At 44.0% G+C, this 25,663-nt stretch overlaps 1 pseudogene across 1 annotated transcript; it reads right to left on the bottom strand.

The window, feature by feature from the left end:
- Window positions 1-3,049: 3,049 nt before the first annotated feature.
- On the bottom strand, window positions 3,050-21,539 carry LOC311139311 (zymogen granule membrane protein 16-like; annotated as a pseudogene). The gene is made up of 3 exons: window positions 21,392-21,539; window positions 3,658-3,814; window positions 3,050-3,391 (listed from the first exon to the last, which is right to left on the bottom strand). The product of its transcript is annotated as a zymogen granule membrane protein 16-like (transcript).
- Window positions 21,540-25,663: the final 4,124 nt, after the last annotated feature.

Genomic DNA, 25,663 nt, shown 5'->3' with positions numbered 1-25,663 from the left:
TTGTGGGTTCTTGTTTCAAGTTGGTTGTGTTTGACCGTGAACTGTCACGTTACCGTCTTTGTTGTTTTGATCGTGTTTCGCTCAATAAAGAGTATGTTTGCCTGCAACGCTGCGCCTTGGTCCTCATCTGTTCCTGACGATCGTGACAACCCTCCTCTGGACATCCGGGTATTGGCCGGACAGTGCATTGCCTTAGCACTAAATACTGGTGGCCCACTTTGGCTAGGGATGTGAGGGTTTATGTCTCCTCCTGCTCGGTGTGCGCCCAGTGTAAGGCGCCCCGACATCTGCCCAGGAGTAAGTTACAACCCCTGCCCGTTCCACAACGACCATGGTTCCACCTCTCGTGGATTTTGTGACAGACCTTCCCCTCTCTCAGGGGAATACCACCATCCTGGTCATTGTGGACCGGTTCTCTAAGGCCTGTCGTCTTCTCCCTATTTCGGGTCTTCCTACTGCCCTACAGACCGCTGAGGCCCTATTTACCCACGTCTTCCGGCGTTACGGGGTACCCGAGGATATAGTGTCTGATCGAGGCCCCCAGTTTACCTCCCGTGTTTGGAGAGCGTTCATGGAGCGTTTGGGGGTCTCGGTTAGCCTTACCTCAGGGTACCACCCGGAGAGTAACGGGCAGGTAGAACGTGTCAACCAGGATGTGGGTAGGTTTCTGAGGTCGTATTGCCAGGGCCGGCCGGAGGAGTGGGCACGGTACATTCCCTGGGCCGAGATGGCCCAGAACTCTCTCCGCCACTCCTCTACCAACCTAACCCCCTTCCAATGTGTGTTAGGTTACCAGCCGGTTCTGGCACCTTGGCAGCAGAGCCAGATCGAGGCCCCTGCGGTGGATGATTGGATGAGGCGCTCGGAAGAGACGTGGAATGCTGCCCACGTCCACCTGCAGCGGGCCGTCCTTCGTCACAAGGCGAGCGCCGATCTCCACCGCAGTGAGGGGCCGGTGTACGCACCCGGAGATCGAGTCTGGCTCTCTACCAGAAACCTACCCCTCCGCCTGCCCTGCCGGAAGCTGGGTCGGCGGTTTGTGGGGCCCTTTAAAGTCCTGAGAAGATTGAACGAGGTGTGTTATAGGTTACATCTACCTGTTGAGTATAAGAATATTAACCCCTCGTTCCATGTGTCTCTTCTCAGGCCGGTGGTAGCTGGTCCACTCCAGGACAATGAGATAGGGGAGACTCCTCCGCCCCCACTGGACATCGAGGGGGCTCCGGCGTACACCGTTCGGTCCATCTTGGACTCAAGACGCCGGATGGGGGGTCTACAGTATCTCGTGGAGTGGTAGGGGTACGGCCCGGAGGAGCGGTGCTGGGTGCCGCGGAGGGACATCCTAGACCCATCTCTCCTGTCGGAGTTCCACCGGGACCATCCCGCGCGCCCTGCTCCGCGTCGTCCCCGAGGCCGGGGTCGGCGCACGGCTGGAGCCGCGCGTCAAGGGGTGGGTACTGTCACGGTTTCGGCCGAGGCTCCTCCTCCTGGTTCGGGCAGGCTTCGGCGGTCGTCGTCCCCGGAGTACTAGCTACCACCGATCTATGTTTCATGTTCGTTTGGTTTTGTCTTGATGTTGTACACCTGTGTCTTGTTATTCCTCGTTAGTGTCCTATTTAGTTCTCGTTGTGTGTGTTTGTCTTTGTGTGTAATTGCTCTTCTGTTTCGTGTTGGCGCTACGTACTTCCCTCCAGTGTTTTGGAGAGGTTTTTCGCACATGTTAGTGCGCCGTTTGTTTGACGCCTGTGTGCGCCGTTATTTCGCCTTCGGGCTTATTGTGCTTATTTTCTACGTGAATATTGCACTAAAGTCTTTTGGACTGAGCTTCTGCGTCCTGCGCTTGATTCATGCACCACACCCACCTTCAGCACCCCTTGACACAATGCAATGCAATACGATATCGTTGAAAATAATATCCCGATATGTAACAATCGATTTCTTCCCCCCTTCATCACTATTGGATAGGCGTTTTAACGGTCTTGCAGTTATACATTTAGTTTCTTATTGAGTTTGTTAAGTTTGAGTTTGTTAAGATGACAGATTAGTATATTGTAGCTTCTGGTCACTACTGTATGTATTTTCTTATCAAAAGAAATACAATGAAATATAATGATTAAAGATATGCTTTTTATTAAATCTCAGTATGCAGATGTAGCAGAAAAGGAACACACACAAAAAATACAGTGTGTATAAAATAGTGAAGGTGAAGTACCCTGAGATGCAATTATCTCCCGATAATATTTTATTGTTCAATTAATCAAATATATAATGAATCCTTTAAATCCCATATGATTCTTTCATTTATTGTGATAAATACAACCTCAAATGATGAGTAACAACGCATGTGGTCCGTGACCCACTCACTCAAACGGGATCACCTCACTTGAAGCAGTACAAAAATACTCCAAAAACATTCTAAATATTCAAATTAATTCAGTTTAAAATCGCATGAAGCACCCATCAGATAGTGATATTGTGGTATCTGAGGAATTTATGACTTTGCTAACGTTTTCAAATGGTATCTTGGAGGATGTTGATTCAGCTTAGGGAAGCTTCTGGGGAGCAGTTTTATAGGGGCACCCCATAAAACAGAGGAAGTCTCATGGGATTGGTCTGTATGGGAAACCACCCATATCATGGTAAAGATTATAAATACTTGGTTGAGACAAAGGAGGTCAGAACAAACATATTATTTTCGGGTCGCTGTTCTCCAGATGCCTGCAGACGTCTGTAAACTTATGCTGAAATCTTGTGATATAAATAAACCTTTATAATCAAAGTACAGTGTAAGCGGACTCCTTGGTCTCACAGCAAAGATTAGCATTATTCTTTATAAACAACAATATTAAAACAGTCATGCCAGCGTCCATGTCAAACATCCGTCCAAAACATATAGGGTCAGTTTCCTGGACCCAGATTAAGTTTACTCCTGGACTAAAAAGTATGCTGAATGGAGAATCTCCATTGAAAGTAACTAGTCCAGGACTAGGCTTAATCTGTATCCGGGAAACCATCCCAAAGAGCAAGACATACTTAATTTGTTTTTCGATTAAGAGGAGGTACTGTTTCCAGCCTCTTCCGTGTACACCAATCCCCAGTGGGCTCCGATGGAAGTGATCCCGGCACCGTTGAAGCGACCGCTGAGCATCCTCAGCTCATTGCCCATGTTGGCTGGGTAGAAGTTGAAAGAGACTTGGTTAGGCTGGCCGGCCGCCAGAGTGCGCCCTGTGTTGGTGGTGATCACCAGGTAGCAGATGTAGTCTGCTGGGTTGTACTTCCCAGACACCTCGACGATGGCCTCATCCTTAAACAGCTCCATCTCCTGCTTTTCACCCACTTCGCGACCGAACACAGGACAGGAGACCAGGTGTTGCTGTATCTCAGCTGGAACCTAAAACAGAGGAAGCTTTTCACGTTGGTTGTGTTTTGATAAGGCACATTCAGACCGAGAGAGCAAGTAGCGTCAGAGAATATCAAGGACTGACATTTTCCATTGTACTCTGGGTTAGATACGATAACACTATTGTTTTGTCATGTACTGAATATGTAATAAACACAATAAATACATACAGAAAGAAAGAAAGAAAGAGTGTGTCTGTTGGGTAGTGTAGTTGGACTGAGTCGGTGGTGTCTGTTCATGGGTCAGGGTCTGCTCACCCGTTGATGTAGGCGTTGTTGTTGTAGTAGTAGTAGTAGTAGTAGTTGTTGTTCTCCCACACTCTGACCGCTGTGATGCGTCCCTCACCGGAGGAGGCAAATGGGGTGCCACCTCCCTGACCCACCGCAGAGGAATACGAGTACGGGTCTTTGATGGCTAAAATAACATGGGCAATATGTTTTCTATATTTACTATATTAATAATACATATTTATATATACATCATTTTAATTTTACCAACACATTTCTGAAAGATCTTTACATTATGAATAAAGTGCAGATTAATTTACTAAAGTACATTCTGCAATGCATCAGAGGTTGTCTCAAAGAATAACTCCTAAGTCTAACTGAAAAAGACAAGTTGGTGAAAGCACAAAAGCTATTATTTAATTATTTAATTATTATTCCAAATTTTTTTTTTTTTACTCACGCATTGCCAAGCAGTGGCCAAGAACACTGACAAACAGTGGAGGCTGCTGAGGGGAGGACAGCTCACAATAATGGCTGGAATGGAGCAACTGGAATGGCATCTAACACATGGAAATCATGTGTTTGTTGTATTTGATACCATTCCACTAATTCGGCTCCAGACATTACCACGAGCCCATCCTCCCCAATTAAGGTGCCACCAACCTCCTGTGGTGACAAACAGGATTGAGAATATTCTGCCAAAGATAGGAATCATTACATATGACCTTTCATTTCACTCAGTTTCACTTTCACTCCATTTCACTTCAAATGGTTAAACTTGAAATAAGTTTGTTAATAATGTTTTTCATACAAGTTAGGCATTTTACCTGTCAAGAAAATACACTTTTTTGAATTGTGAAATGTGACTTAACAAACAAACCATTCTTGAACGTGAAATGTTATAAAACATCTTTAAAAAGTTGAACCTACTCTTGTTTACTACAATTTCTCTTGTAGTGCTAAGCTACTGTCAAATAAAAATGATGTCAGATAAATTAAATTTACATTTAGAGGCAATAGGGCCAAAGTGTTTGCGCCCATGTACCAAGAGATGATGAGTATTAACGTCATAACATTTCCCACACCAGTATCATGAGTTAAAGTGAACGTTTTCTATTTAGTTAGTTGTGTACACACCCACAGTGATATCTTGAGATCTGTGTGAAAACCTGTGAGAGCTTCTTATCTCTCTGTCTCTGCCAGGTCCTTCTAGTCTACTGCTTCCTCTTAGAACTGCATTTATACATGCTGAACATTCCATCAGCTATAAACGGAAGGAGCATGCCAAAGAACACCTTTAGTAACTCACTATAAAATGCATCATGCAACATTTACAAAGATTTTACTGAGTTACAGTTCACATAAAGAAATCAGTCAATTGAAATAAATAAATTAGGCCCTAATCTATGGATTTCACATGACTGGGAATACAGATATGCATCTGTTGGTCACGGATACCTTTAAAAGAGAGTAGGGGTGTGGATCAGAAAACCAGTCAGTATCTGATGTGACAGAGTTTATCAGGCTGTTGATTGTGGGCTGTGGAATGTTGTCCCACTCCTTTGCAATGGCTGTGCGGAGTTGCTGAATTTTGGCGGGAACTGGAACACGCTGTGGTACATGTTGATCCGGAGCATCCCAAACATAATCAGTGGGTGACATGTCTGGTGAGTATGCAGGCCATGGAAGAACTGGGGCATTTCCAGCTTCCAGGAATTGTGTACAGATCCTTGTGACATGGGGCAGTGCATTATCATGCTGAAACATGAGGTGAAGGCGGCGGATGAACAGCATGACAATGGGCCTCAGGATCTCATCACGGTCTCTCTGCACATTCAAATTGCCATTGATAAAATGCAATTGTGTTCGTTGTCCATAGCTTATGCCTGCCCATACCATAACCCCACCGCCACCATGTGCACTCTGTTCACAACGTTTAAATCAGCAAAGTGGTCTGTGGTTGTGAGGCCGGTTGGACATACTGCCAAATTATCTAGAGAAATGAACATTAAATTATCTGGCAACAGCTCTGGTGGACATTCCTGCATTTAGCATGCAAATTGCACGCTCCCTCAAAACTTCAGACATCAGTGACATTGTGTTGTGTGACAAAACTGCACATTTTAGAGTGGCCTTTTATTGTCCCCAGCGCAAGGTGTATCTGTATATTGATCATGCTGTTTAATCAGCTTCTTGATATGCCATACCTGTTGCATGGATTGATTATCTTGGCAAAGGAGAAATGCTCACTAACAGGGATGTCAACAAATTTGTGCACAACATTTTAGAGAAATACACTTTTTGTGCATATGGAACATTTCTGGGATCTTTTATTTCAGCTCATGAAACATGGGACCAACACTTTACATGTTGTGTTTATATTTTTTGTTTAGTGTACAGTAGTTAGTTCACATAAAGATGTATGTAATTCATCTCTATTGAACAAAATTACAAAATCTGGACATTCTGGAGTCCTATTTTGACAGTAAAATATAAGAACTATAGTCTATTTTCAACCCAAAATTCATGATTAGGTTGCACATCAAAATATCTGGAATCATGCATTCCTGCTTGGACATGTTAGATGAACAACTTATTTCTTGAAACCTCAGTAGTGTATTATTTATACTTCTTAATAAAGCACTAAGAATGACTTCATAAGATGATTACACGGGGCTTGTGCCCCCAACTGTAAAATGTTGTACCACAAGTAACACCAGAGGAGAATGTTAGTCTGGAGCTCTGCAATAGTAACACTTAGGGTAGATGTTCATTCAGGGGAACACGTGATTTACAATATAGCCGAAGTCGTTAGCTTGGCTTTTATAATGTATAAGGCTTAAGCAGACAGACAGACAGACAGAGAACAAGAAGAAGCACTGAGTGACAGCAGAGAAGATGCTGAGACAGACAGACAGCACAACAGGGAGGCTAACCAAATGGCTAGAGCAGAGGCCCAGTTATAGTGGTGAGTTGTATCTCCAGTGGGGTTTTTCATATTGTATTTGTTTTAATCATCAGATGGTTAAGAAAGAGGAGGAGGACCATGTATTGTAAGTCACTGGCACAGAAATGGTTAAGAAATACTATATTGTACTGCCAGTGTTACATGTCAGCACCAGTGCCTGTGTGTAAGTACGGTGTGTAGGGTCAGGGTGTATGTGTGGGGATGGGGTGTGTGTGTATGGAGTTGGCGGCACTCACAGTGATGTGGCCTATTGTAGATAAAATGCCAGGGCCAAATTCTTGTCCCAGTCCGCCCCTGTTGTTTTCTAATTGGTCAAGGCTACTTTGGGAGGAAGTGTCAAGGAAATATTACAAGGAAATACAATGCCTTCAGAAAGTATTCACACCCCTTGACTTTTCCCCCATTTTGGTGTGTTACAGCCTAAATTTAAAATGGATTACGTTGAGATTTTTGTCACTGGCCTACACACAATACCTCATAATATCAAAGTGGAATGATGTTTTTAGAAATGTTTACAAATTAATTAAAAATGAAAAGCTGAAATGTCTTGAGTCAATAAGTTATGGCAAGCCTAAATAAGTTTGCTTAACAAGTAATATAGTAATAATAATAATAATAATTGGTCATTTAGCAGACGCTCTTATCCAAGTTGCATGGACTGACTCTGTGTGCAATAATAGTGTTTAACATGATTTTTGAATGACTACCTCATCTCTGTACCCCACACATACAATTATCTCTAAGGTCCCTCAGTCGAGCAGTGAATTGCAAGCACAGATTCAACCACAAAGACCAGGGAGGTTTTCCAATGCCTCGCAAAGAAGAGCACCTATTGGTAGATGAGTAAAAAAAAACATCCTGAAAATCGTTTTTCTCACAAAATCGTGTGTAGCGTCCGAACGGTTTGGCCTACAAACTATTTAAATATGTGTAAAAAGATGTACATGTATTTCCTGAGCTTTCTTATATCTCGTAGATATAGGACAGACACTTCAAAACCTTATTCCTTATGATTCATTTTTTGACTGTATTTTTTGCCATTTATGAATGTGTCATTCAATGCGTTTCTATGGGCTATAGGAGTAAAGGCCAAATTCAATATTTTATATATTTTTTTCAATATATTTTTTTATCCATAAGGGTGTCCTAAAATTCCAAATCAAATAGCTAAATGATCCATGGTATGATCCATCTTCAAACATTTCCATATGCCATTGAATATCCCATCAGGGGCAAATCTGTTGTTTTTAGATATAATTAAAGCTATTAGATCAAATCCAGACAGGAACTGTTATTTTAGCAGGCGACCTAAATCATACATTCTATAAGATTGACAGACGTAGCAAACAAAAAGGCAAATTCATGGAGCCTCCAAAGAGCCTGAAAAATGTAATCTCTACAAATGATTTACAAGACACCTGAAGATTACTATTCCCTACTTTAAAAGCCTACTCTTTTTTTCTCTCCAAGTAACAAAAGCTATTCAAGAATTGAAAACAACAAAAATATATTTCAAAAATCCACTCAACAATTGACTGGATTCAAAAATCCATGACATAGTGATATCGGAACATTCACCGGTATCGTGCTTAATTACACCAACAGAATACACTTAGCGACAGAATATGGAGAATGAACATCTTCAAGATCCAAACTTTTTAAACACATGAATGAAAATTAGATTTTACCATTACAAATGCAGACATAGAAGACAAAAGTTAAATACTCTGCAAAAGTTACATCTGAGTTAGAAATGAAAATGAAAGAAAAAATAAATATAATCACTATCTTATTAAAAGCCCATAAAAAACTTTATAAGCTAAAGAAGAAAATAAAGCAGGAATATGATCTTTTACTTTTGAAGAGAGTCAACAACTACAGGTTAAACTCAAATAAAGCATACTACTTAATGGCAAATAAACCTGGTAAACATCTTGTAGCCCTCATAAAATGAATACACGCCAAACCAGTTGTAATTTTAAAAGATAAAGATACACTGTGTGTTAATTAGAAACAACAAAGTGATTATTGGCCATTTTAAAAGCTTCTAAAAGTTGGACTGATCCTACAGCCTTTTTAGACTCAACAACCCTGAAGCAATTATCAGCAGACACAAAATAATCATTAAAAACAGAGATCACCCAAAAATAAATATTAGATACTGTTAAAACATTCATGTGGAGAAAAGCACCAGGAATGGACGGCTTTCCTATAGAATTCTATTGAACTCTTTTGGACAAGGTAATGCCCCTATTTACACAAATGACAACACACATGACACTCAATTCAGTGCTTCCTAGTTCCATGTATCACACAGTTATTTCAATTATATTAAAAACAGGAAAATCTGTAGAGTTCCCTGATGATTACAGACCCATAAGTTTTGTGACAGTAAAATATTAACAAAGCTCATAAGCAATATACAGTGAGGGAAATAAGTATTTGATCGCCTGCTGATTTTGTACGTTTGCCCACTGACAAAGACATGATCAGTCTATAATTTTAATGGTAGGTTTATTTGAACAGTGATAGACAGAATAACAACAACAAAAAATCCAGAAAAACACATGTCAAAAATGTTATAAATTGATTTGCATTTTAATGAGGGAAATAAGTATTTGACCCCTCTGCAAAACATGACTTAGTACTTGGTGGCAAAACCCTTGTTGGCAATCACAGAGGTCAGACGTTTCTTGTAGTTTGCCACCAGGTTTGCACACATCTCAGGAGGGATTTTGTCCCACTCCTCTTTGCAGATCTTCTCCAAGTCATTAAGGTTTCGAGGCTGACGTTTGGCAGCTCGAACCTTCAGCTCCCTCCACAGATTTTCTATGGGATTAAGGTCTGGAGACTGGCTAGGCCCCTCCAGGACCTTAATGTGCTTCTTCTTGAGCCACTCCTTTGTTGCCTTGGCCGTGTGATGGTCTTGTAGCCCATTCTAGCCTTGTGTAGGTCTACAATCTTGTCCCTGACATCCTTGGAGAGCTCTTTGGTCTTGGCCATGGTGGAGAGTTTGGAATCTGATTGATTGATTGCTTCTGTTGACAGGTGTCTTTTATACAGGTAACAAGCTGAGATTAGGAGCACTCCCTTTAAGAGTGTGCTCCTAATCTCAGCTCGTTACCTGTATATAAGACACCTGGGAGCCAGAAATCTTTCTGATTGAGAGGGGGTCAAATACTTATTTCCCTCATTAAAATACAAATCAATTTATAACATTTTTGTCATGTGTTTTTCTAGATTTTTTTGTTGTTATTATGTCTCTCACTGTTCAAATAAACCTACCATTAAAATTATAGACTGATAATTTCTTTGTCAGTGGGCAAACGTACAAAATCAGCAGGGGATCAAATAATTTTTTCCCTCACTGTAATGGCAAAAGTCTTACAAGACTTGATACATATTAATCAAACAGGGTTTATGAAAAATAGGCACTTACAAACAAATATAAGTAGATGTTTCAGTTTAATACAATATGCTAAAAAACAAGATATAGATTTATCAATAAAGGCTGTTGATTCCGAAAAGGCTTTTGACCGCCTTAAATGGCTTTGTTTATTCAAAACTTTGGAAGCTTTCAACTTTCCAGCTGAGCTAATAAATGTAAAAAAAAATATGATGTACAGTATAATTAAGCAATAAGGCCCGAGGGGGTGTGGTATATGGTCCAGGGAATTCGCATTGCATTGTGCATAAAAACAGCCCTTAGCCGTGGTATATGGCCAAAATACCACGGCTAAGGGCTGTTTTTATGCACGACGCAACGCAAATTCCCTGGACACAGCCCTTAGCCGTGGTATAGTGGCCATATATCACAAACCCCCAAGGTGCCTTATTGCTATTATGAACTGGCTACCAAAGTAATTAGAGCAGTCAAAATCTATGTTTTGTCATACCCGTGGTATATGGTCTGATATACCACAGCTGTCAGCCAATCAGATTAAATCCGTATAGCAGAAGTTCTGCGTATTAGAGCGTTTGAAATTGAAAGATTTGATTTGATTTGATTTATTCGGATACCCATTAGCCGACGGCAATGGCGACAGCTAGTCTTACTGGGGTCCGATATATAACTGTCACGGTTTCGGCCGAGGCTGCCTCTCTTCCTTGCTCGGGCAGGCTTCGGCGGTCGTCCCCGGAGTACTAGCTGCCACCGTTGTATGTTTCGATGTTCGTTTGGTTTTATCTTTATGTTGTACACCTGTTATCGTTTAGCGTTCATTAGTGTGTCCTATAAGTTCTCGTTTTGTTTGTCATGTGGCATGTGTGATTTCGCTTACTGTCTCTTTGACTGTGTTTCGTTCCTCCTCTGTTTTGGAGAAGTTTTCGCACTTGTTGTGCGCGTAATTATTTTCGTGTGTGGTTTACGCCTGTGCGCGTAATCGCTGGCCTCTTGGCTCTTTTTGGATCATTTTGGAGTGTTTGTTCACTAAAGTCTGTTGGACTGAGCTTCTGCGTCCTGCGCTTGATTTCCTGCACCACATCTACACACAGCACCTTCTGACAGAATCACACATCATCATGGAATCAGCAGGAGCCGCAGCCGCACCTGAGTCACTGGAGGAGCGCGTCTGCGAGCAGAACGACCAGATCCTTCGGATCGGGACCGCCCTTCAGGACGTGATAAACACCCTGCAACGATGGGAGAACAGAGGGGCACCCGCAGCTCCACCTACCTTGCCCTCACCATCGGCCAGTCCGCCCATTCAAGCTCCGGAACCCGGGGGGATTCGGCTCTCGCTCCCGAGGGCGTATGAGGGCAACGCTGCCGGATGTCAGGGGTTCCTCCTGCAGGTGGAACTATACCTGGCCACCGTACACCCTGCGCCCTCGGGGCACGAGAGCGTCTCCGCCCTCATCTCCTGTCTCACCGGCAAAGCGTTGGAATGGGCCAACGCCGAGTGGAGGAGGATAGACGCCTCCACGATCACATACTCGGAGTTCTCCCGCCGCTTCAGGGCCGTGTTTGACCATCCACCTGAGGGGAAAGCGGCGGGGGAGCGTCTATTCTCCCTCCGGCAGGGGAGGAGGAGCGCCCCGGAGTTCGCGTTGGAATTCCGAACTCTAGCGGCGGATGCAGGGTGGAATGAGCGGGCCCTCATAGATCACTACCGTTGTAGTCTACGGGAGGACGTCCGTCGTGAGCTGGCCTGCAGGGATACCAGCCTCACGTTCGACCAGTTGGTGGACATGTCCATCCGGCTGGACACCCTGCTGGCCACCCGCGGACGTCCCGAGTGGGGTTCGTCCATTCCACCCTCCATCACCTCCGAGCCGAGCCCGATGGAGCTCGGGGGTGCTGGCGCTAGAGAGAGGAGGGGTCGGAGCACGAGGGGGGCCGTCCCTTGCACCAACTGTGGTCGTGGAGGACACACCGCGGCCAGGTGCTGGGGAGGGTCTCCTAGGGGAGAAGACGGCAGGCCCCGCACTGGGGAGTCCTTCCAGGTGAGTAGGCGTCCCACTTACCCAGAGCTCTCTGTTGTGCACTTCTGTATACCTGTGCGATTTCCATAGGTTGCACCTCATTCCCAGCATAAGGCGCTAGTAGATTCAGGCGCGGCTGGGAATTTTGTTGATCGTAAATTTTGTGTAGAATTAGGGATTCCCCTTCTTCTGGCTGACGTCCCATTCCCCGTGCATGCCCTAGATATCCGTCCGCTGGGATCGGGGTTAATCAGGGAGGTCACAGCGCCACTTAGGATGTGTACGCAGGGGGGTCATGAGGAGACGATCCAGCTATATCTGATCGACTCTCCTGCGTATCCGGTGGTGCTGGGAATTCCCTGGTTGAGTACCCATAATCCTTCCATTTCGTGGCAAGAGAGGGCTCTTATGGAGTGGTCTGCCCAGTGTGTGGGGCGATGTCTAGGTGTTTCCGTTGGGGCGACCTCGGTGGAGAGTCCAAACCAGGTGCCCGCACTGCACATTCCCCCTGAGTATGAGGATTTGGCGATCGTGTTCAGTAAATCGAGGGCGACGCAGTTGCCTCCTCATAGGCAGGGAGATTGTGCGATAGACCTCGAGGCAGGAGCAGCACTCCCACGGAGCCATGTGTATCCTCTGTCTCAGGAGGAGAAGAGAGCTATGGAGACTTACATAGACGAATCTCTGAGACAAGGATACATACAGCCATCCACTTCCCCTGCGTCCTCGAGCTTCTTTTTTGTGAAGAAAAAGGATGGAGGATTACGCCCGTGCATTGATTACCGTAGTCTCAATCAGATCACGGTGAAATACAGTTATCCACTCCCTCTGATTGCGACTATGACGGAATCATTGCACGGGGCGCGTTTCTTCACAAAACTATATCTCAGGAGCGCATACATCTTGGTGCGCATTAGAGGGGGCGATGAATGGAAGACAGCATTTAGTACCACCTCAGGTCATTACGAGTATCTCGTCATACCATACGGGTTGATGAACGCTCCTTCAGTCTTCCAATCCTTCGTGGATGAGATCTTCAGGGACATGCAGGGACAGGGGGTGGTCGTGTACATTGATGACATTCTTGTGTACTCTTCTACCCGAGCCGAGCATGTAGCCCTGGTGCGCCGAGTATTGAGGAGGCTGTTGGAGCACGACCTGTATGTCAAGGCAGAGAAATGTCTGTTTTTCCAGGAGTCGATTTCCTTTTTGGGTTATCAGGATGGAGGTTGACCGGGTGTCAGCCGTGCGTAATTGGCAAACTCCAACAACTGTAAAAGAGGTGCAGCAGTTTTTGGGGTTTGCAAATTACTACCGGAGGTTTATCCGGGGTTTTGGACAGGTGGCAGCTCCCATAACGTCTCTGTTGAAGGGGGTCCGGTGCGTTTGCAGTGGTCAGCCGAGGCGGACAGGGCTTTTGGGAAACTGAAGGACCTGTTTACTTCGGCTCCGGTGCTGGCGCATCCGGATCCTGCTTTACCATTTCAGGTCGAGGTTGACGCGTCCGAGGCCGGTATAGGGGCCATACTTTCGCAACGGTCCGGCACGCCACCTAAACTCCGCCCCTGTGCTTTTTACTCCAAAAAGCTCAGCCCGGCGGAGCGAAATTATGACGTAGGGGACAGGGAGCTGTTAGCCGTGGTACAGGCCCTAAAGGTGTGGAGGCATTGGCTTGAGGGGGCTCAACACCCTTTCTCATTTTGACTGACCACCGTAACCTGGAGTACATCCGGGCGGCTAGGAGACTGAACCCTCGCCAGGCGCGGTGGAACATGTTTTTAGCCTGGTTCGTATTTAAGATCACGTACATCCCTGGGTCCCAGAACGGTAAGGCAGACGCGCTGTCTCGGCGGTATGACACGGAGGAGAGGTCCGTTGAGCCCACCCCCATCCTGCCGGAGTCTTGTCTGGTGGCACCGGTAGTGTGGGAGGTCGATGCTGAAATCGAGCGGGCGTTGCGTACCGACCCTAGTCCTCCACAGTGCCCGGAGGGTCGGACGTACGTTCCGCTCGAGGTTCGGGATCGATTAATTTATTGGGCTCACACATCACCCTCCTCTGGACATCCTGGTATTGGCCGGACAGTGCACTGCCTTAGCGCTAAGTACTGGTGGCCAACGTTAGCCAGGGATGTGAGGGTTTATGTCTCCTCCTGCTCGGTGTGCGCCCAGTGTAAGGCGCCTAGACATCTGCCTAGGGGTAAGTTACAACCCCTGCCCGTTCCACAACGACCATGGTCTCACCTCTCGGTGGACTTTGTCACAGACCTTCCCCCCTCGCAGGGGAATACTACTATACTGGTCGTTGTGGATCGGTTCTCTAAGGCCTGTCGTCTGCTCCCAATGCCGGGTCTTCCCACTGCCCTACAGACCGCCGAAGCTCTATTCACCCACGTTTTTTGGCACTACGGGGTACCCGAGGATATTGTGTTTGATCGAGGTCCCCAGTTCATCTCCAGAGTCTGGAGGGCGTTTATGGAGCGTTTGGGGGTCTCGGTGAGCCTGACCTCGGGTTACCATCCGGAGAGTAATGGGCAGGTGGAACATGTTAACCAGGATGTGGGTAGGTTTCTTAGATCTTATTGCCAGGGCCGGCCGGAGGAGTGGGCGAGGTATGTGCCCTGGGCAGAAATGGCCCAGAACTCTCTCCGCCACTCCTCAACCAACCTAACCCCTTTCCAATGTGTGTTAGGTTACCAGCCGGTTCTGGCACCATGGCAGCAGAGCCAGATCGAGGCTCCTGCGGTGGATGAGTGGGTGCGGCGCTCGGAGGAGACGTGGAACGCTGCTCACGTCCACCTGCAGCGGGCCATCCGTCGTCAGAAAGCGAGCGCCGATCTCCACCGCAGTGAGGGGCCGGTGTACGCACCTGGTGATCGAGTCTGGCTCTCTACCAGAAACCTGCCCCTCCGCCTGCCCTGCCGGAAACTGGGTCGGCGGTTTGTGGGGCCGTTTAAAGTCCTGAGAAGGTTGAACGAGGTGTGTTACAGGTTACAACTGCCTAGTGATTATCGTATTAACCCCTCGTTCCATGTGTCTCTTCTCAGGCCGGTGGTAGCTGGTCCACTCCAGGAAGATGAGATCAGAGAGACTCCTCCGCCCCCATTGGACATCGAGGGGGCTCCGGCGTACACCGTTCGGTCCATCTTGGACTCGAGACGTCGGATGGGGGATCTCCAATATCTTGTGGAGTGGGAGGGGTACGGCCCGGAGGAACGGTGCTGGGTGCCGAGGAGGGACATTTTGGACCCGTCTCTCCTGGCGGAGTTTCATCATAGTCACCCGATGCTCCCTGCTCCGCGTCCTCCTGGTCGTCCCCGAGGCCGGGGTCGGCGCACGGCTGGAGCCGCGCGTCAAGGGGGGGGTACTGTCACGGTTTCGGCCGAGGCTGCCTCTCTTCCTTGCTCGGGCAGGCTTCGGCGGCCGTCGTCCCCGGAGTACTAGCTGCCACCGTTGTATGTTTCGATGTTCGTTTGGTTTTGTCTTTATGTTGTACACCTGTTATCGTTTAGCGTTCATTAGTGTGTCCTATAAGTTCTCGTTTTGTTTGTCATGTGGCATGTGTGATTTCGCTTACTGTCACTGTGTTTCGTTCCTCCTCTGTTTTGGAGAAGTTTTCGCACTTGTTGTGCGCGTAATTATTTTCGTGTGTGGTTTACGCCTGTGCGCGTAATCGCTGGCCTCTTGGCTCTTTTTGGATCATTTTGGAGTGTTTGTTCACTAAAGTCTGTTGGACTGAGCTTCTGCGTCCTGCGCTTGATTTCCTGCACCACATCTACAAACAGCACCTTCTGACAATAACAAAAAAGACATTACAGACAAAATACTTAACATACATTTAAAAACATTAACACGTAGTGTGTGTGTGCATCTATCAGTTACACATACATGTCAGTACATATACACAACAAGTAGGTCACATGGGGGAGAGCCGTTGTGCCGTGAGGTGTTGCTATATTTGTTTTTTTAAACCAGGTTTGCTGTTTACTTGCGCTATATAAGATGGAAGGGACTTCCATGCACTGTATAATACTGTATGTTTCCTTGAATTTGTTCTGGACCTGGGGACTGTGAAAAGACCCCTGGTGGATTGTCTGGTAGGGTAAGTGTGTGTGTCGGTGCTGTGTGTAAGTTGACTATGCAAACAATTTGGAATTTCCAACACATTAATGTTTCTTATAAAAACAAGAAGTCAGTCTTTCCTCAACTCTTAGCCAAGAGAGACTGGCATGCATATTATTAATATTAGCCCTCTGATTACAATGAAGAGCAAGATGTGCTGCTCTGTTCTGGACCAGCTGCAGCTTAACTAGGTCTTTCCTTGGAATACTTGACAATATGACTAGACAATAATCAAGATAAGATAAAACTAGAGCCTGCAGGACTTGCTTTGTGGAGTGTGGTGTCAAAAAAGCAGAGCATCTCTTTATTACGGACAGACCTCTCCCCATCTATACAACCAATGAATCTACATATTTTGACCATGACAGTTTACAATCTAAGGTAACACCAAGTAATTTAGTTTCCTCAACTTGTTCAACAGCCACACCTATCACGTTTTAGAGAAGACCCAGATGCAGACAGTGTCGAAGTAACAACATTTTATTACTAGAAAAGAGGGCAGGCAAAACGACAGGTCAAGGGCAGGCAGAGGTCAGTAATCCAGATCAGAGTCCAAAATGTACAGAACGGCAAGCAGTCTCAGGGTCAGGGCAGGCAGAGGTCAGTAATCCAGTGTGGTGGGACAAGGTACAGAACGGCAGGCAGGCTCAGGGTCAGGGCAGGCAGAATGGTCAAAACCGTGAAAACTAGAAAACAGGAACTTTAGAAAAGACAGGAGCATGGTGGAAAACGCTGGTAGGCTTGACGGACAAAACAAACTGGCAACAGACAAACAGATAACACAGGTATAAATCGACTGGGGATAATGGGGAAGATGGGCGACACCTGGAGGGGGGTGGAGATAATCACAAAGACAGGTGAAACAGATCAGGGTGTGACAATACAATTCATTACCAGATTCAGCTGAGGTCTAGAATTTAGGGAATGATTTGTACCAAATACAATTAGTTTTAGAGATGTTCAGGACCAGTTTATTACTGGCCACCCATTCCAAAACAGACTGCAACTCTTTGTTAAGGGTTTCAGTGACTTCATTAGCTGTGGTTGCTGATGCGTATATGGTTGAATCATCAGCATACATGGACACACATGCTTTGTTTAATGCCAGTGGCAGGTCATTGGTAAAAATAGAAAAGAGTAGAGGGCCTAGAGAGCTGCCCTGTGGTACACACCACTTTACATGTTTGACATAAGAGAAGCTTCCTTTAAAGAAAACCCTCTGAGTTCTATTAGATAGATAGCTCTGAATCCACGATATGGCAGAGGTTGAAAAGCCATAACACATACGTTTCTTCAACAACAGGTTATGGTTAATAATATCAAAGGTTGCACTGAAATCTAACAGTACAGTACCCAAAATATTCTTATCATCAATTTCTTTAAACCAATCATCAGTCATTTGTGTCAGTGCAGTACATGTTGAGTGCCCTTCTCTATAAGCATGCTGGAAGTCTGTTGATAATTTGTTTACAGAGAAGTAGCATTGTATTTGGTCAAATACAATGTTTTCCAAAAGTTTGCTAAGAGCTGGCAGCAAGCTGATAGGTCTGCTTTTAGAGGCAGTAAAGGCCGCTTTACCACTCTTGGGTAGGGGAATGACTGTGGCTTCCCTCCAGGCCTGAGGACAAAGACTTTCCTCTAGGCTCTCTAAAGATATGACAGATAGGATTGGCTAGAGTCAGCTACCATTCTCAGTAGCTTTCCATCTAAGTTGTCAATGCCAGGAGGTTTGTCATTATTTATCGATAACAATACTTTTCCCACCTCTCCCACACTAACTTGACAAAATTCAAACTTGCAATGCTTTTCTTTCATTATATGTTTTTTTTTATACATTAGTACGATGGCTCACTGTTTGTTGTTGGCATTTCCTGCCTAAATTTGCCCACTTTGCCAATAAAGTAATCATTTGTCAATAAAGTCATCAATTGGCAACATCAAATGGTTTTGTGATGAATAAGCCATCTGATTCGATGAAAGAAGGAGTTGAATTTGTGTTTCTGCCCACAATTTCATTTAAAGTACTCCAACGTTTTTTTTACATCATTCTTTATATCATTGATCTTGACTTCATAATACAGTTTCTTCTTCTTTTTGTTAAGTTTAGTCACATCATTTCTCAATTTGCATTACAGTGCCTTGCAAAAGTATTCATCCCCCTGGGCGTTTTTTCCATTTTGTTGCATTACAACCTGTAATTTAAATAGATTTTTATTTGGATTTCATGTAATGGACATACACAAAATAGTCCAAATTGGGGAAGTGAAATAAAAAAAGAACTTGTTTCAAAAAATTCAAAAAAATTAATAACGGAAAAGTGGTGCGTGCATATGTATTCACCACCTTTGCTATGAAGCCCCTAAATAAGATCTGGTGCAACCAATTACCTTCAGAAGACACATAATTAGTTAAATAAAGTCCACCTGTGTGCAATCTAAGTGTCACATGATCTGTCACATGATCTCAGTATATATACACCTGTTCTGAAAGGCCCCAGAGTCTGCAACACCACTAAGCAAGGGGCACCACCAAGCAAGCAGCACCATGAAGACCAAGGAGCTCTCCAAACAGGTCAGCGACAAAGTTGAAGTACAAATCAGGGTTGGGTTATAAAAATATATCCGAAACTTTGAACATCCCACGGAGCACCATTAAATCCATTATTTAAAAATTAAAAGAAATATGGCTCCACAACAAACTTGTCAAGAGAGGGCCGCCCACCAAAACTCACGGACCAGGCAAGGAGGGCATTAATCAGAGAGGTAACAAGAGACCAAAGATAACCCTGAAGGAGCTGCAAAGCTCCACAGTATCTGTCCATACGACCACTTTAAGCCGTACACTCCACAGAGCTGGGCTTTACGGAAGAGTGGCCAGAAAAAAAGCCATTGCTTAAAAAAATAAATAAGCAAACACGTTTGGTGTTCGCCAAAAGACATGTGGGAGACTCCCCAAACATATGGAAGAAGGTACTCTGGTCAGATGAGACTAAAATTGAGCTTTTTAGCCATCAAGGAAAATGCTATGTCTGACACAACGAGTTTCTCTGGTTTCGAGTACTTCAGGATGTAAGAGAATAGTTGAACACTTAGATTGTCACGAATTCTGCCGAGACTGCTCCTCCTCCTTGCTCGGGCAGGCTTCGGCGTTCGTCGTCCCCGGAGTACTAGCTGCCACCGTTGTATGTTTCGATGTTCGTTTGGTTGGGTCTCTCTGTTACACCTGTGTCCGTTTGTGTCTGATTATGTGCCCTATAAGTTTCAGGTGTTGTTGTCGTTAGTTTGTGTGTTATTTTCCGCCTGTCCGTTGGTGTCACCTGTGCAGTACTCTGGACTTTGTTTATTGTGACGCACTGTGTTGCGTTGTCGCTCGCCTCCTTGTTTTGAGGTCCTTTATTTTGTATTGTTTATACAGTTAGTAAAGTCTTGTTTGACTCAGCCTATGCGTCCTGCGTCTGACTCCTCAACCGCATCCACATCAACACTGACATAGATGGAGAGTTGATTCATAGTTATTTAATATTTACAGTACAGATTCGTATGACAAGCGGTACGAGCATAGCCTATTGTCATCCGAATGACTTACATAGAAAACCTCTCAGTTTATATAATGCTTTCCGAGCTACTTCTATCCAACAGTTGCCAACCATTATTGAGTGTCACTCATCTCCTACAATAGGATCCCCCTACATGGTATCGTGTGGCACCCTAGCCAGGATATTCCATCACGTACTCCTTCTAAGATTAGCACAAGTGGCCCCCAAGCTATCTTGGCACGCAGACCTTCTGGCACCCACCAGTGACATAAATAACACATGGTGTGTCCTTATCCTCTCTCCCACATACAGCTCATGAGTTTAAAGACATTAACAAATACTGTATAAAAAGACGTTATATCATTATTTTTACCTGTATTTGACCAAATTAGATAAAATATATTTTTTAAATAAAATAAAAACGTTCAAAACAGACCTGGCCAAAATAGCAGCACATAAAGTTTCATAAAAAAGACACACTGACAACATAAAAACACAAAACACAACAATATAAAAACATCAATATACACATTGAGCAGACAAGATGCTTTGGAGGGGTGTAGTGCATCTACAGGTAGGGGTCATCACATTGACAACCCCCCCCCCCCCACTTCATTGTTCACCATAGTTTTTACCCTAGTTTCAAAGTCATTCAAAGAGACGAGGTCCTGTAATTTAAAGTCCTATTGTAGCTAATTCCAAGTGGAAGGGCCAGACAACTGGACACTGTTTTACCCAGCTCTGTACAGGCATTAGGCACAGAGAGCAAGATACAGTCATGTGATTGTAAGCAATAGTTTTCATTTGTCTCCTGGAGAATGTAGGTACACAGGAAAAATGTTATTAGAATTTTTATTATTATATTTTAGAATCAGTCAGTCTTGCCATCTTTAGTTGTGACTACATGTGGATCGGGTCATTAATAGGGTAGTTAGTTCATTGGCTCAAATACCTATTTTATTGTAGAAGATGTGTTTCAGTACAGGTATTTCAGTTTCATTCTAGAGGGCTAGATGAGATTCTAAATGTTCTGTCTCCATTATTGTCTGAAGTTTGCTGCAGTCTGTTACAACACAAACATAGTCTTATCCAGAGCGACTAACAGTTAGTGCATTCATCTTAAGGTAGCTAGGTGAGACAACCAAATATCACACAACCATAGTAAATAAAACTGCTCCTCGGTAAAGCAGCTATCAGCTGTTTAATCATAGGGAAACAAGCTGATTTGAGGTTTTAGCCCAACCCATCTACTGTACCAGTGAAGTTTCCTCTAAAAAACAGACATTTCCATTGACGTGGAAGATGGAGAAATGCAGTAGTTCCTGATGCTCTCATGACAACAGAGAAGTATTTGAATACTTAGACTTTGCCATTGGTAATACTTTATTTGAAGGGGTCTTACATATTATTAGGCATTCAATACACCTTTATGAAACCAGCCATCACATAATGTATGAGTATTGCAGCATAATTCATAAAAACCTTCATAACATTTATTCAACATCATTGAACCAAAAGGTTAAGAAGTAGTGTTGTTTCCGTGGCCCTGCATGGTTTGGTATGGATCCTGCACCATTCCCCAGTGGGCCTCCATGGAGGTGATGCCGTTGCCATCGAAGCATCCGCTGAGCAGCAGCAGCTCACTGTCACTGTGGGTGGGGTAGAAGTTGAAGGATTCTCAGTGTGGGGTTCCAGCCTGGAGGAAGCGCCCTCTACTGGTAGCAAAGAACACCTGGCGGACGTAGTTGCTGCTATAGAACTTTCCAGACATCTGGAAGATGGCCTCTCCATCAAACAGCTCCATCTCTTCCTCCCCGTTGGCATATTTGCGGCCATAAACACGGTTCCAGGCGTAACCATACATGAACTGGAAACTGAGGAGGACCAGGTGGAGTAGGCGGGGGAGGAGGAGGAAGGAGAAGGAAGGAGGAGGGTGAAGAGGAAGAGGAAGAGGAGGAGGGGGAATTAGTTTATTTCTGAACATCTTAGTAAGACCCATTGTAACATGTATCTACAGTATGGCATGTTTGTGATGAACAGTGATATTCATTACCCAGTGATGTAGCAGTTCTAGATCTCTTTCTTTCTGAACATCTTACTAAGACCCATTGTAACATGTATCTACAGTATGGCATCTTTGTGATAAACACTGATAATCATTACCCAGTGATGTAGCTGTTCTAGATCTCCCACACCCTGACAGCCATGAAACGCTCCTGTCCCTCAGACCAGTAAGGATTTCCACTCTCCCGGCCTGCAGCAGCCAAGTAAGAGTTGTACTGGCTTTGGGCTGTGAAGATAATTTCTTACTATCATCATTATCAGTGATATATTCCTGTGCTTTGTGACATACAACTGCATTGTCACTATTTTGACATATTCTAATGCAGGGCTCTCCATCCCTGTTCCTTTAGAGGTATCCTCCTGTTTATACCAGGGTTTTCCAACCCTTTTCCTGGTGAGCTACCCTCCTGTAGGTTTACACCAGGGCTATCCTATCCTGTTCCTGGAGAGCTACCCTCCTGTACGTTTACACCAGGGCTCTCCAGTCCTGTTCCTGGAGAGATACCCTCCTGTAGGTTTTCACTCCAACCCTGTTCCTGGAGAGATACCCTCCTGTAGGTTTTCACTCCAACCCTGTTTCTGGAGAGCTTTGAGGTATATATTTAAGTTAAAACTGATTCTAAAATGTAATAATTTAAATTCTAAAATGTTAATGTTAACCTACATTGTCCAGCAGACAAATGAGAACTGTCGCGTAATCTCACATGATTGTATGTTGTTGACCCGTACAGGGCTGGGTAAAATAAAAGTATTCCAGTTTTCTGCTCCTTCCACTTGGAACTTGTGTCTCTTTCAATGACTTTAAAACGAGGGTAAAAACTATGGTGACCAATGAAGTGGAGGGGGGGGGGGGGGGTCAATGTGATGACCCCTACCTGTAGATGCACTACACCCCTCCAAAGCATCTTGTCTGCTCAATGTGTATATTGATGTTTTTATATTGTTGTGTTTTGTGTTTTTATGTTGTCAGTGTGTCTTTTTTATGAAACTTTATGTGCTGCTATTTTGGCCAGGTCTCAATAAGACTAATTTGGTAAAATACAAAATATTAACAATGGGAATTTCGAATTAATCTGATTTTGGTATATTCATGTAATTGGTATTCTGTTTAGTGTATATCTTTTTTTAAATTTAAAATTCCTATCAGTGGCGTGTTTTCATGGATGGCAAGGAAAGCCAGGCCTCCCCAAAAAATTCACCAATAAAAAGAGAAAGAAATATATAACATAATGTATCTTTCGTCTCTCTGTGTTTCATAGTTGTGATAGTTTCTCTGATAGTGTATCATCATCAAGCCTAAACCAATTTTCTTTGTAGGGAAGACTTGGTGCTTTTGAAATACTTTAATTAGTCTCTTTTCATTTCTCTCTTTTCATTTGTCTCTGCTGTGCATTGTTCTTGTATGGGTATGGTATTCCTGTTAACACGTTGTGAATCAGTGTACTGCTCTCTTAGTCTGCACTGTGGGCAGAGAAGCCTGATAGCCTAGACTGGAGACACTTCAGAACACTTGCGGTTCTTTTCTTCTTGGACAACTTTGAAACCCTGTGTAGATAATGTTACACATATTATTGGCCTCTATAGTGGATTGCTGTTCATAGTTTTGTGTGGCAGAGTTTTTAGCATATCCTCATTCCTTTGTGTGTGTGTGGAGTGTACTGTGTTTTAAATCATTATGTTTAAGGCAAGGTTTCTAAGTTTGTCTCACCACACTTTAATATTTAATAGAGATAAATAATTTATGTCTTATACCCCTCCTAGATTTGGATTAATTTGCAGCATCTATTGGGGCCTTTGTTGAACTTTGTGTCAATGACAAAAGTACTGTAGCTTTTTTGTGCTGATCAAAATATTCCCCCTAAAAACAATGCCAAGCATTTTTTCTGCTCCATAAAGCAGTCCAACAGGCTGGAGACTGCAGTGACTTCATGAACTTAGGCGTCACTTTCTGCCTCTGGGGTGGACTTTCCTATTGTTATGAAATTGAAGTTCAGTGACAGACAGATACAGTTGAAGTCGGAAGGTTACATACACTTAGGTTGGAGTCATTAAAACTCGTTTTTCAACCACTCCACACATTTCTTGTTAACAAACTATAGTTTTGGCAAGTCGGTTAGGATATCTACTTTGTGCATGACACAAGTAATTTTTCCAACAATTGTTTACAGACAAATTATTTCACTTATAATTCACTGTATCACAATTCCAGTGGGTCAGAAGTTGACTGTGCCTTTAAACAGCTTGGAAAATTCCAGAAAATGATGTCATGGCTTCAGAAGCTTCTGATAGGCAAACTGACATCATTTGAGTCAATTGGAGGTGTACCTGTGGATGTATTTCAAGGCCTACCTTCAAACTCAGTGCCTCTTTGCTTGACATCATGGGAAAATCCGAAGAAATCAGCCAAGACCTCAGAAGAAAAATTGTAGACCTCCTCAAGTCTGGTTCATTCTTGGGAACAATTTCCATGAAAAAGCCAGACTACGGTTTGGAACTGCACATGGGGAAAAAGATCCTACTTTTTGGAGAAATGTCCTCTGGTCTGATGAAACAGAAATAGAACTGTTTGGCCATAATGACCATCGTTATGTTTGGAGGAAAATGGGTGGCTTGCAAGCCGAAGAACGACATCCCAACCGTGAAGCACGGGGGTGGAAGCATCATGCTGTGGGGGTGCTTTGCTGCAGGAGGGACTGGTGCACTTCACAAAATAGATGGCATCATGAGGAAGGAAAATTATGTGGATATATTGAAGCAACATCTCAAGACATCAGTCAGGAAGTTAAAGCTTGGTCGCAAATGGGTCTTCCAAATGGACAATGACCCCAAGCATACTTCCAAAGTTGTGGCAAAATGGCTTAAGGACAACAAAGTCAAGGTATTGGAGTGGCCATCACAAAGCCCTGACCTCAACCCTATAGAACATTTGTGGGCAGAACTGAAAAAGCGTGTGCGAGCAAGGAGGCCTACAAACCTGTCTCAGTTACACCAGCTCTGTCAGGAGGAATTAACCAACATTCACCCAACTTATTGTGGGAAGCTTGTGGAAGACTACCCGAAATGTTTGACCCAAGTTAAACAATTGAAAGGCAATGCTACCAAATACTAATTGAGTGTATGTAAACTTCTGACCCACTGGGAATGTGATGAAAGAAATAAAAGCTGAAATAAATCATTCTCTCTACTATTATTGTGACATTTCACATTCTTAAAATAAAGTGGGGATCCTAACTGACCTAAGACAGGGAATTTTTACTAGGATTAAATGTCAGGAATTGTGATAAACAGAGTTTGAATGTATTTGGCTAAGGTGTATGTAAACTTCTGACTTCAACTGTATATCCACATTCCATTCTATTCAGCAGGCAGGCAGGCTGTGGGAAACCATTCTGATCATCAGTTTCTGTTTCTCTTGCCAGACAGGATATATTTATATCACCGCACACAGGTGTGTTTTAGAGTTATGAAACATTCACATTAAATGTTAGAGAATAGCAGAAACTTGCTGTCATCTGTCAATTATTCAACCGGTATTGTGACCCAGTCAATTGTGGACCTATGGTCATTTATAACAGTGTTTGACTGTTTCTGTCTGCCTCTTGTACACCTGTCTTTAGAAGAAAACATGCGAGACATCATTTGCTCATCAGGAAAGGATTGAGGAAGTAATGGCAGTGTGTTATAGCGACCAACCAGGTGAAATTCCATTATCTGTCTTCTTCTTGATTGATGACTAGATAATGTGTTGTCAGACACTAAATTACATGTTTTTCTTGGCACTAGTTGGCCAACAAGTTTAACTGAGGATGGCTAAGATAATCCTGGCAAAAGAGGTCAAACCAGTACATGGTTTATGTAAGACAGTTAAAAATATTGTTTTGGGAATCTTGTAGGTACTATACATCTACAGATACCAATTTGTAA

Source organism: Coregonus lavaretus (assembly GCF_964263955.1).
Source record: "Coregonus lavaretus genome assembly, chromosome: 13".
Lineage (NCBI taxonomy): Eukaryota > Metazoa > Chordata > Actinopteri > Salmoniformes > Salmonidae > Coregonus > Coregonus lavaretus.
This window is presented reverse-complemented; position numbering and strand designations above follow the sequence as displayed.